Source organism: Triticum aestivum, chromosome 6B (genome assembly GCF_018294505.1).
Source record: "Triticum aestivum cultivar Chinese Spring chromosome 6B, IWGSC CS RefSeq v2.1, whole genome shotgun sequence".
Lineage (NCBI taxonomy): Eukaryota > Viridiplantae > Streptophyta > Magnoliopsida > Poales > Poaceae > Triticum > Triticum aestivum.
In genome coordinates, this window is record NC_057810.1 from 316037621 (window position 1) to 316050069 (window position 12449).

Consider the following 12449-nt stretch of genomic DNA (forward strand, 5'->3'; position numbering starts at 1 on the left):
AACCCTTCCAGGGCCTCCGCCACTCTTCGGTGGTGTTGTTCCGCCTGGTTGGAGCCCCTGGAGTCGCCTCCGTTCACCATCGTCTTCGTCTCTGGTGACCTCCGCTCTCTGCCTCCGCTTGAGAGGTCGAATCCGATGTCGATCGACCACCCCTAGCTACTCTACGGGTATGGGCAGGTGCGCCTCCGTCTCCTCTCTCGGTCCCTCCCTCTCATTTTGGCCAAGGAGCCCTCGTCGCTGGCGTGCGCTCCGGCGAAGCCGCGCCGTCCTCTGTTTCCCCCCCTCTCTCCCCCTCACCTGACTAGCGGGGCCCGCTAGTCAGCCACTCAGTACGCGCGTGAAGCGGTACGAGTGGTGGCGCCCCGAGGCTTTACGCCTTCGACGTCACCCTAGTCTGTTTTCATTTAAATTCAAATTTTAATTTATTCAGAGAGCTTCAAACAGCCAAAACTCTTTAACCATAAGTCCGAATGAATTGATTCTTTCTGCATTGTGTTCTTTGTATAAAAATCTAGCAGCCCACCAAAGATGGGATTTTTCCCTGCTATCTAGATTTTCTGGTAATTTCAGAAGGTTCTTGATGATTTCTTTTTGTGTTTTTAAATATTTTCAGAGGGTGAGGCTTGTCTTGAGGATCACCAGGAGGCTTTGAACCTCATCTGCACTAAGGCAAGCCACAACAACATTTTCATGGTGCCATTACAATATTTGTGATTTTCTTACTTGAACAAATGATTCAATCCATCCATTTGAATCATTATTATGTTATTTATATTCTGTTAATTGCTTGTTTTAGTTAATATGCTTGATTTATAGAAAGTTTGAAGTTAACTTAGTTGGTAAAGAAACTAGGCTTTAGTTTTTTGTGATGAAAGAATAATATGATTATGGATATAAATAATTAGTGGCGTTATTTTCTTGCATGAGTAAAAATGGTAAAAATTGCTAGAAAAGATTCTGTTTAAAGTGTGGTTTAATCTTAACCAGAGAAGTTTCATGAGTTGTTGATGTTATGCTTAGTGTGGATATAGTTGACCCAGTCATTTCCTTTGATATGTGATGCATATGTTAGTGTTGCATGTCATGGCATTATGACACCGGTTATTTTCACTTTAAGTTGAACCTGATAATAACTCAACTTGAATATATCGTTGACCGGGTCATGGTGCCACTGAAACGAGTCTTTCCTAGTGCAACCACATTTGCCTTTATGGGAAGGCCTTTATTCGGTCCGTTGTCATGCCTCTGGTCGGTGCATCCAACGAGGGAAGGTTATGGGCGTGCGGTACCCTGGCTCGGTAAGCAGACATAACCTTGTGTGCCCGTTGTTGAGTTTATGGTATGGGGTTCCCGTGTGGGATCGTTTATGTTTTGGCCACGACGGTGGTCGTTGTGTCTTTGGTAGACACAGGGCCACATAGGACTAGCCCGATGGGGAGTGAGTCGGAGTGGCTGGGAGAGTGTCTTGGCAATATAGGGGTTTCGTCAGAATGCCGTTGGTCCACCCTTATGGGAGTATGAGGCCATGGGTTCCATTGTGTGGGTACAGTGCGCTACCTCTGAAGAGTGTATTAATCTATAGATAGCCGAGTCCACGGTTACGGACACGCTCAAAAGTAGGTCACACCATGGGTCAACATTTAAATAAATCTTACACACTAAGTTATGAACGTTACACTGTTGATGATGGCGGAAAGGTCATCTTGTGGTGTTAGACCAAGTGTTGGTCATGGTTGTGATCGCCGGAAGGATCACTATTTAAGAACAAATATTGGTTGTGGTTGTGATCGCCGGAAAGATCACAAGATATCTATAGTTAAGACCTTGAGGTTGGTACGTTTGTGATCCATGAGCAATCACCGTTGGTAAGCCAGTCCGAGGGACTTTTATCACAAGAGCATGATCACATCATGTTGGCTATCTTGTTGCATTATTATGAACTGGTTAATTATCATGATATTGTTTATCATTATGTTTAAGTTTGTTGTGAACTTGCAAGTACATTCAACTGAGCTGGCGTGTCATGCCATATTTCAGGAAAGTCTCGTTGGAAAGGAGTGCTGTCCGAGTCTAGATCGTGTCCACATCGGTGTCCTTGTGCTATGGAGTTCCGCTACGACGTGTTCTGCTGCCGCGTAGTTGTTATGATCGAGGCCCCTTTATATTCACTAAATAATGTACATATTGTTCAGCCGCACCGAGTGTGCCACTTGGCCTCGCCACCTGTTGTAATATAAACTTTGATCCGCTAGCATCAATAAAGCGGTTGTTTTCTGTACCAAGATGTTGTGTGTTGCCAGAAGACATGGTCTCTGGGCTGGCAATGCATGGTAAACCGGTTGCTCTGAGCCGGGGTGCTGCTACGTCTTGAGCTTGCGTTGGTTTTCCTTGAAGAGGAAATGGTGATGCAGCAATAGTAGCGTAAGTATTTCCCTCAGTTTTTGAGAACCAAGGTATCAATCCAGTAGGAGGCTCCTCAAAAGTCCCACGCACCTACAGAAACAAACAAAGAACTCGCAACCAATGCAATAAAGGGGTTGTCAATCCCTTCACGGCCACTTGCGAAAGTGAGATCTAATAAAGATAGTAAGATAAGATAAATATATTTTTGGTATTTTATAATATAAAAGCAAATAAAGGTAGATTGGAAGCAAATATGATAAAAGATAGACCCGGGGGCCATAGGTTTCACTAGTGGCTTCTCTCAAGATAGCATAAGTATTACGGTGGTGAACAAATTACTGTCGAGCAATTGATAGAATAGCGAATAATTATGAGATTATCTTGGCATGATCATGTATATAGGCATCACATCCGCAACAAGTAGACCGACTCCTGCCTGCATCTACTACTATTACTCCACACATCGACCGACTCCTGCCTGCATCAAGAGTATTAAGTTCATAAAGAACCGAGTAACACATTAAGCAAGATGACATGATGTAGAGGGATAAACTCAAGCAATATGATATAAACCCCATCTTGTTATCCTTTATGGCAACAATACAATACGTGCCTTGCAACCCTTTCTATCACTGGGTAAGGACATCGCAAGATTGAACCCAAAGCTAAGCACTTCTCCCATGGCAAGAAAGATCAATCTAGTAGGCCAAACCAAACTGATAATTCGAAGAGACTTGCAAATATAACTCAATCATACATAAAAAATTCAGAGAAGATTCAAATATTATTCATAGACAAACTTGATCATAAACCCACCATTCATCGGATCTCGAAAACCACTCCACAAAAAGAGTTTACATCGAATAGATCTCCACAAGAGAGGGGGAGAACATTGTATTGAGATCCAAAAAGAGAGAAGAAGCCATCTAGCTAATAACTATGGACCCTTAGGTCTGTGGTAAACTACTCACAACTCATCGGAGGGGCAAGGATGTTGATGTAGAAGCCCTCCTAGGTCGATTCCTCCTCCGGCAGAGTGCCGGTGAAGGCTCCAAGATGAGATCTCGCGGATACAGAAGGTTACGGTGGTGGAAATTGTGTTTCATTCGCTCCCTGGATGTTTTCGGGGTACGTAGGCTTATATAGGAGGAAGAAGTACGTCGGTGGATGCCCGAGGGGCCGACGAGACAGGGGGCGCGCCCTATGGGGGGGCGCCCTCCTATCTCGTGGAGGCCTCGGCTGCTTCTTGACTTGCACTCCAAGTCCTCTGGATCACGTTCGTTCCAAAAATCACGCTCCCGAAGGTTTCATTCCGTTTGGACTCCGTTTGATATTCCTTTTCTTCGAAATACTGAAATAGAAAAAAAAACAGCAATACGGGCTGGGCCTCCGGTTAGTAGGTTAGTCCCAAAAATGATATAAATGTGTAAAATAAAGCCCATAAACATCCAAAAGGGGTAATATAATAGCATCGAACAATCAAAAATTATAGATACGTTGGAGACGTATCAAACATCCCAAGCTTAATTCCTGCTCATCCTCGAGTAGGTAAATTATAAAAAGAGAATTTTTGATGTGGAATGCAACCTATCATAATTCATAATGTAATTTTCTTTATTGTGGCATGAATGTTCAGATCCAAATGATTCAAAATAAAAGTTCATATTGATAAAAGAAATAGTAACACTTCAAGCATACTAATCAGAGTAATCATGTCTTCTCAAAATAACATGGCCAAAGAAAGTTATCCCTACAAAATCATATACTCTGGCTGTTGCTCTATCTTCATCACGTAAAGTATTTAATCATGCACAACCCCGATGACAAGCCAAGCAATTGTTTCATACTTTAATAATCTCAAACTCTTTCAACTTTCACACAATACATGAGCGTGAGCCATGGACATAGCACTATATGTGGAATAGAATGGTGGTTGTGGAGAAGACAAAAAAGGAGAAGATAGTCTCACATCAACTAGGCGTATCAACGGGCTATGGAGATGCCCATTAATAGATATCAATGTGAGTGAGTAGGGATTGCCATGCAACGGATGCACTAGAGCTATAAGTATATGAAAGCTCAACAAAAGAAACTAAGTGGGTGTGCATCCAACTCGCTTGCTCACGAAGACCTAGGGCATTTTAAGGAAGCCCATCATTGGAATATACAAGCCAAGTTCTATAATGAAAAATTCCCACTAGTATATGAAAGTGACGACATATGAGACTCTCTATCATGAAGATCATGGTGCTATTTTGAAGCACAAGTGTGGAAAAATAGATAGTAGCATTGTCCCTCTCTCTTTTTCTCTCATTTTATTATATTTTTTCTTTTTCTTTTTTTTCTTTTTTTTCTTTGGCCTTCTTTTTTTTCTTTTTGGCCTTTCCCTTTTTTCTTCTTCTTTTTTTGTAAAGTCCGAAGTCTCATCCCGACTTGTGGGGGAATCATAGTCTTCATCATCCTTTCCTCACTAGGACAATGCTCTAATAATGAAGATCATCACACTTTTATGGATTTACAACTCAAGAATTACAACTCAAAGCTAGAACAAGATATGACTCTATATGAATGCCTCCAGCGGTGTACCTGGATATGCAATGAATCAAGAGCGACATGTATGAAAATTATGAAAGTGGCCTTGCCACAAATACGATGTCAACTACATGATCATGCAAAGAGCAATATGACAAAAGTAATGTGCATCATATGAATGGAATGGTGGAAAGTTGCATGGCAATATATCTCGGAATGGCTATGGAAATGCCATAATAGGTAGGTATGGTGGCTGTTTTGAGGAAGGTATATGGTAGGTGTATGGTACCGGCGAAAGTTGGGCGGCACAAGAGAGGCTAGCAATGGTGGAAGGGTGAGGTGCGTATAATCCACGGACTCAACACTAGATAAAAGAACTCATATACTTGTTGCAAAAATCTAGAAGTCATCAAAAACCAAAGCACTACCGCATGCTCCTAGGGGGATAGATTGGTAGGAAAAGACCATCGCTCGTCCCCGACCGCCACTCATAAGGAAGACAATCAATAAATAAAATTGTGCTCCAACTTCATCACAAAGCGGTTCACCATACGTGCATGCTACTGGAATCACAACCCTCAACACAAGTACTTTTCATAATCACCTCAACTAGCATGACTTTAATATCACTACCTCCATATCTCAAAACAATTATCAAGCATCATATTGATCATAGCATCCAATTCACTTCCTATGATAGTTTTTATTATACCCAACTTGGATGCTCATCATTCTAGGACCAACTTTGTAACCATAGCAAATACCATGCTCTTCTAAAAGACTCTCAAAAATATATAAGTGAAGCATGAGAGACTAGCAATTTCTTCAAAATTAAGACACCACCGTGCTCTAAAAGATATAAGTGAAGCACTAGAGCAAAAACTATCAAGCTCAAAAGATATAAGTGAAGCACATAGAGTATTCTAGCAAATCCTAATCAAGTAGGATTCTCCCAAAAGGTGTGTACAGCAAGGATGATTGTGGTAAACTAAAAAGCAAAGACTAATATAATACACGACGCTCCAAGCAAAACACATATCATGTGGCGAATAAAAATATAGCCCCAAGTAAAGTTACCAATGAACGAAGACGAAAGAGGGGATGCCTTCCCGGGGCATCCCCAAGCTTAGGATTTTGGCTATTCTTGAATATATTGGGGTACCTTGGGCATCCCCAAGCTTAGGCTCTTGCCACTCCTTATTCCATAGTCCATAAAAACTTTACCCAAAACTTGAAAACTTCACAACACAAAACTCAACAGGAAATCTTATAAGCTCCGTTAGTGAAAGAAAACAAAACCACCACATAAGGTACTGTAATGAACTCATTATTTATTTATTTTGGTGTTAAACCTACTGTATTACAACTTTTCTATGGTTTATAAACTAATTTACTAGCCATAGATGCATCGAAATAAGCAAACAACACACGAAAAACAGAATCTGTCAAAAACAGAACAGTCTGTAGAAATCTGTAACTAACGCAAACTTCTGGAACTTTAAAAATCCTACCAAAATAGGAAGTCCTGGACAATTTGTTTATTGATCATCAGAAAAACGAATCAATGCAAAATCACGTTTCTGTGATTTAAAAAAACTAAATTCATGCTCGCAAAGTTTCTGTTTTTCAGCAGAATCAAATCAACTATCATCATAGGTTATCCTATAGGTTCTACTTGGCACAAACACTAATTAACAGATAAAAACACATCTAAACAGAAGGTAGATGCAATATTTATTACTAAACAGGAATAAAAACAAAAAACACAAAGAAAATTGGGTTGCCTCCCAACTAGCGCTATCGTTTAGCGCCCCTAGCTAGGCATATAAGCGAAGATAGATCTAACGAGTGCCATCTTTGGCACTAAATTCATAAGTAGCTTGCATGATAGATTCATAAGGTAATTCGACTTTATTTCTTGGAAAGTGATCCATGCCTTTCTTTAATGGAAATTGGAATCTAATATTCCCTTCCTTCATATCAATAATCGCGCCAATCGTTCTAAGGAAAGGTCTACCAAGAATAATAGGGCAGGAAAGATTGCAATCTATATCAAGAACGATAAAATCCACGGGCACTAAATTTATATTTGAAATAATGAGAACATCATTGATCCTTCCCATTGGCTTTTTAATGGTGGAATCCGCAAGGTGCAAATTTAAAGAGCAATCATCAAGATCATGGAAACCTAGAATATCACATAAAGTTTTCGGAATCGTGGAAACACTAGCACCCAAATCACACAAAGCAAAAACACTCATGATCTTTAATTCTAATCTTTATAGTAGGTTCCCACTCATCATTAAGTTTTATAGGTATAGAAACTTCCAAATTAAGTTTTTCATCATAAGATTGCATCAAGGCATCAATGACATGTTTGGTAAAAGTTTTATTTTGACTATAAGCATGAGGAGAATTAACAACGGATTGCAACAAGGAAATACAACCTTCTAAAGAACAATTATCATAATCGAATTCCTTGAAATCCGAGATAGTGGGTTCAATGCTATTTAAAGTTGTGACCTCTCCAATCTCACTTTTACCAAATTTAGCATCAAGATCTAAAAACTCCGAATTCTTGGGACGCCTTCTAGGCAAAGTTGACTCATCATCAGTCCCATAATTATCAAGATTCATATTGCAAAACATAGATCTAATAGGAGACGCATCAATAACTTTAAGATCCTCATCATTATTTTCATGGAAACTAGAAGAACACGCCTTTACAAAGCTATCTTTCTTTGCACCCAGTCTAGCGGTTCTTTCCTTGCACTCGTCAATGAAAATTCTCATTGCTTTGAGAGACTCATTGATATCATGCTTAGGAGGAGAAGATCTAAGTTTAAGAGAATCAACATCAAGCGAAAGTCTATCAACGTTCCTAGCCAAATCATCAACTTTGAGCAATTTTTCTTCAAGCAAATCATTAAAATTCTTTTGAGAAATCATAAATTCTTTCACACTATTCTCAAAATCAGAGGGCATCTTATTAAAATTACCATAAGAATTATTGTAGGAATTTCCATAATTATTAGAGGAATTACTAGGGAACGGTCTAGCATTAAAGTTTCCTCTATAAGCATTGTTTCCAAAACTATTCCTACCAACAAAATTCACATCCATAGATTCATTATTATTCTCAATCAAAGTAGACAAAGGCATATCATTGGGATCAAGAGGAGTATTTTTAGTAGCAAACAACTTCATAAGTTCATCCATCTTTCCACTCAAAACATTGATTTCTTCTATAGCATGCACTTTTTTACTAGAAGATCTTTCGGTGTGCCATTGAGAATAATTAGCCATAATATTATCAAGAAGTTTTGTAGCATCTCCTAACGTGATTTCCATAAACGTGCCTCCCGCGGCCGAATCTAAGAGATTTCTAGAAGCAAAGTTCAAACCGGCATAAAATTTTTGTATGATCATCCATAAATTCAAACCATGAGTAGGGCAATTGCGAAGCATCAATTTCATTCTTTCCCAAGATTGGGCAACATGCTCATGATCAAGTTGTTTAAAATTCATAATATCGTTCCTAAGAGTGATAATCTTAGCGGGAGGAAAATACTTAGAGATAAAAGCATCTTTGCACTTGTTCCAAGAATCAATACTATTTTTAGGCAAAGATGAAAACCAAACTTTAGCACGATCTCTAAGTGAAAACGGAAATAACTTCAATTTAACAATATTGTTATCCGTATCTTTCTTCTTTTGCATATCACACAAATCAACAAAGTTGTTTAGATGAGTAGCGGCATCTTCACTAGGAAGGCCGGCGAATTGATCTTTCATAACAAGATTCAGCAAAGCAGTATTGATTTCACAAGACTCAACATCATTAAGAGGAGCAATCGGAGTACTAAGGAAATCATTATTATTGGTATTCGAGAAATCACACAATTTGGTATTATCTTGCACCATGGCAACAAGTAATCCAACACACAAGCAAACAAAAAAAAAGGCAAGCGAAAAAGAGAGGAGGAGATTGGGAAAGACAGGGCGAATAAAACGGGAAGGGTGGAGTGGGGGAGAGGAAAACGAGAGGCAAAATGGCAAATAATGTAAATGTGAGGGAGATGAGTTTGTGATGGGTACTTGGTATGTCTTGACTTGAGCGAAGACCTCCCCGGCAACGGCGCCAGAAATCCTTCTTGCTACGTCTTGAGCTTGCGTTGGTTTTCCTTGAAGAGGAAAGGGTGATGCAGCAATAGTAGCGTAAGTATTTCCCTCAGTTTTTGAGAACCAAGGTATCAATCCAGTAGGAGGCTCCTCAAAAGTCCCACGCACCTACACAAACAAACAAAGAACTCGCAACCAACGCAATAAAGGGGTTGTCAATCCCTTCACGGCCACTTGCGAAAGTGAGATCTAATAAAGATAGTAAGATAAGATAAATATATTTTTGGTATTTTATAATATAGATGCAAAAAGTAAAGATGCAAATAAAGTAGATTGGAAGCAAATATGATAAGAGATAGACCCGGGGGCCATAGGTTTCACTAGTGGCTTCTCTCAAGATAGCATAAGTATTACGGTGGGTGAACAAATTACTGTCGAGCAATTGATAGAAAAGCGAATAATTATGAGATTATCTAGGCATGATCATGTATATAGGCATCACGTCCGCAACAAGTAGACCGACTCCTGCCTGCATCTACTACTATTACTCCACACATCGACCGACTCCTGCCTGCATCTAGAGTATTAAGTTCATAAGAACAGAGTAACGCATTAAGCAAGATGACATGATGTAGAGGGATAAACTCAAGCAATATGATATAAACCCCATCTTGTTATCCTCGATGGCAACAATACAATACGTGCCTTGCAACCCTTTCTGTCACTGGGTAAGGACACCGCAAGATTGAACCCAAAGCTAAGCACTTCTCCCATGGCAAGAAAGATCAATCTAGTAGGCCAAACCAAACTGATAATTCGAAGAGACTTGCAAAGATAACTCAATCATACATAAAAGAATTCAGAGAAGATTCAAATATTATTCATAGATAAACTTGATCATAAACCCACAACTCATCGGATCTCGACAAACACCCGGCAAAAAGAGTTTACATCGAATAGATCTCCACAAGAGAGGGGGAGAACATTGTATTGAGATCCAAAAAGAGAGAAGAAGCCATCTAGCTAATAACTATGGACCCGTAGGTCTGTGGTAAACTACTCACAACTCATCGGAGGGGCAAGGATGTTGATGTAGAAGCCCTCCATGGTCGATTCCCCCTCCGGCAGAGTGCCGGCGAAGGCTCCAAGATGAGATCTCGCGGATACAGAAGGTTACAGTGGTGTAAATTGTGTTTCGTTCGCTCCCTGGATGTTTTCGGGGTATGTAGGCTTATATAGGAGGAAGAAGTACGTCGGTGGACGCCCGAGGGGCCCACGAGACAGGGGGGCACGCCCTATAGGGGGGCGCCCTCCTATCTCGTGGAGGCCTCGGCTGCTTCTTGACTCGCACTCCAAGTCCTCTGGATCACGTTCGTTCCAAAAATCACACTCCTGAAGGTTTCATTCCGTTTGGACTCCATTTGATATTCCTTTTCTTCGAAATACTGAAATAGGCAAAAAAACAGCAATACAGGTTGGGCCTCCGGTTAGTAGATTTGTCCCAAAAATGATATAAATGTGTAAAATAAAGCCCATAAACATCCAAAAGGGGTAATATAATAGCATGGAACAATCAAAAATTATAGATACGTTGGAGACGTATCAGGTGCCACAACGCTATAGTGCACGATGGCATCGTTTACGCGGTCGACGCACACATTGGCTGCCTATACTGGTGGAATCTATCGTCGTGTAATTGTTCTATCTCATCTCATCTTTACCTTATGAATACGACTGCTTGTTCATTGTTACAAATTTAGAATAGATAGTATGTCTATAACCACATCATTGGTATATGTTCCTCTCATTTCCTAGATTTTTATGAGCACACATGTTATTGTTAGAGTTGATATGAGAACAATTAGCATCTAATGATTGTTAGAATAGATATTATGAGCATAACATCATGATTGCTATATGTTACTCTCATTTCTAAGATTTTTATAACAACGCATGGTATTGCTTAGAGTTGATATGCGAACAGTAGTAGTAAGTGCAATGGTAGAATATGAGTAGGCTCTGTCATAGCTATTTTCCTCTCATTGTTACATGATGTTTGAACCATGACATATTGCTAGAATATGAAAGCCATAGCTTCTTTTTTAAACTTGGGGTATGATTATGACCACGGCATTGCAATTCTCTGTCTATGATATGTGTCACTGTTATAATAATCTTAATTCCACACATACTCTGAACATGATTGTTTATTTTTGTCCTTTTGGTCTCCAATTTGAATTGTTGCAGCAGACGCAAATGCGCTGGCCTTCATGATTCTAGGACCTGGAATCATACCAGCCGATGGGTGGTGGTTTATCGCTCGTTCAGCTGACGACGGTCGTTTGATGCTCATTCGCATGTACCAAATTGACCAAACCATTACATCAAACCACATGCAGTACAAGGTGTGGGGCGTTCGTGACATTGATGGCTATGGCTCCTTCGTGTTCGAGAAAGATCCCAGCTCCATTGGGCCAGGCATATTCAAATGGAGGCGGGTTTACAGCCTCGGCAACCACTCCATGTTCCTCAGGCTCAATTATCCAATATTCCAACCAATCATTGATCATATCACCAGCGATGATTACCGTGCTACGCAACTTCCATTTGCTAGGGGGACTGTGTTTACACATCATACCATGGGTTTCATTAATCACCATATCCAGAGATTCGTCGACACAGCTTGTTGCCAGATAATCTTCAGTGTGTGAAAGGCATCAAGCTTTCCATGCGATGGATGGCTTTTGCAAACCCGACATGCGGCGATGTGGTTCATGCTAACAGCAAATATGCACAACTTGATTCGTACTGATATGTAGACTGAGCCATGTATTCTGCTGCTATAGCATGACCCTCTTTTGTTGGATATTATGCACTGTTGTTAGTTTGAAGCACTCCTCTGGTTTGAAGGATAGATACCTTCTTGGGATCAAGTGCATCCTAACTCACCTGCGCAGGATGTACTGATAATGATGATGGAGATGCTGTGTAGAAGCCATATATATATATAGGGCTGGACTATTTTGTTACCGGTAACAGAATATTATTCTGTTACCCTCGGTCCCTATAAGGGCGCGACACGCAGACGACAGGAGAAACTCCCCGAGCCGTCCCCAGTCAAACCCGCCTCCTACAGCCGAAGGCAGCCGTCGCGGGCGAGCGAGCGACGGCGGGAGCCGGAGCGAGGGAGCCCGCGGCGCCGTTACGAGTAGCTCCTCCGACAAACGCGCTGCCGCCGGCTGGCCGTCCGCATGCCTCACCGCCGACGGGCTCGTCGGCCCCTTCCCACGTGCCTTCCCTCCGACGGGCGCCGCTCCCTCCATGTTCACCTCCCCGTCGACGGCTACCGTGGCCCGTCCCCGCCTCCGGCGGCTGCCGCGCGCCGTCCCAGC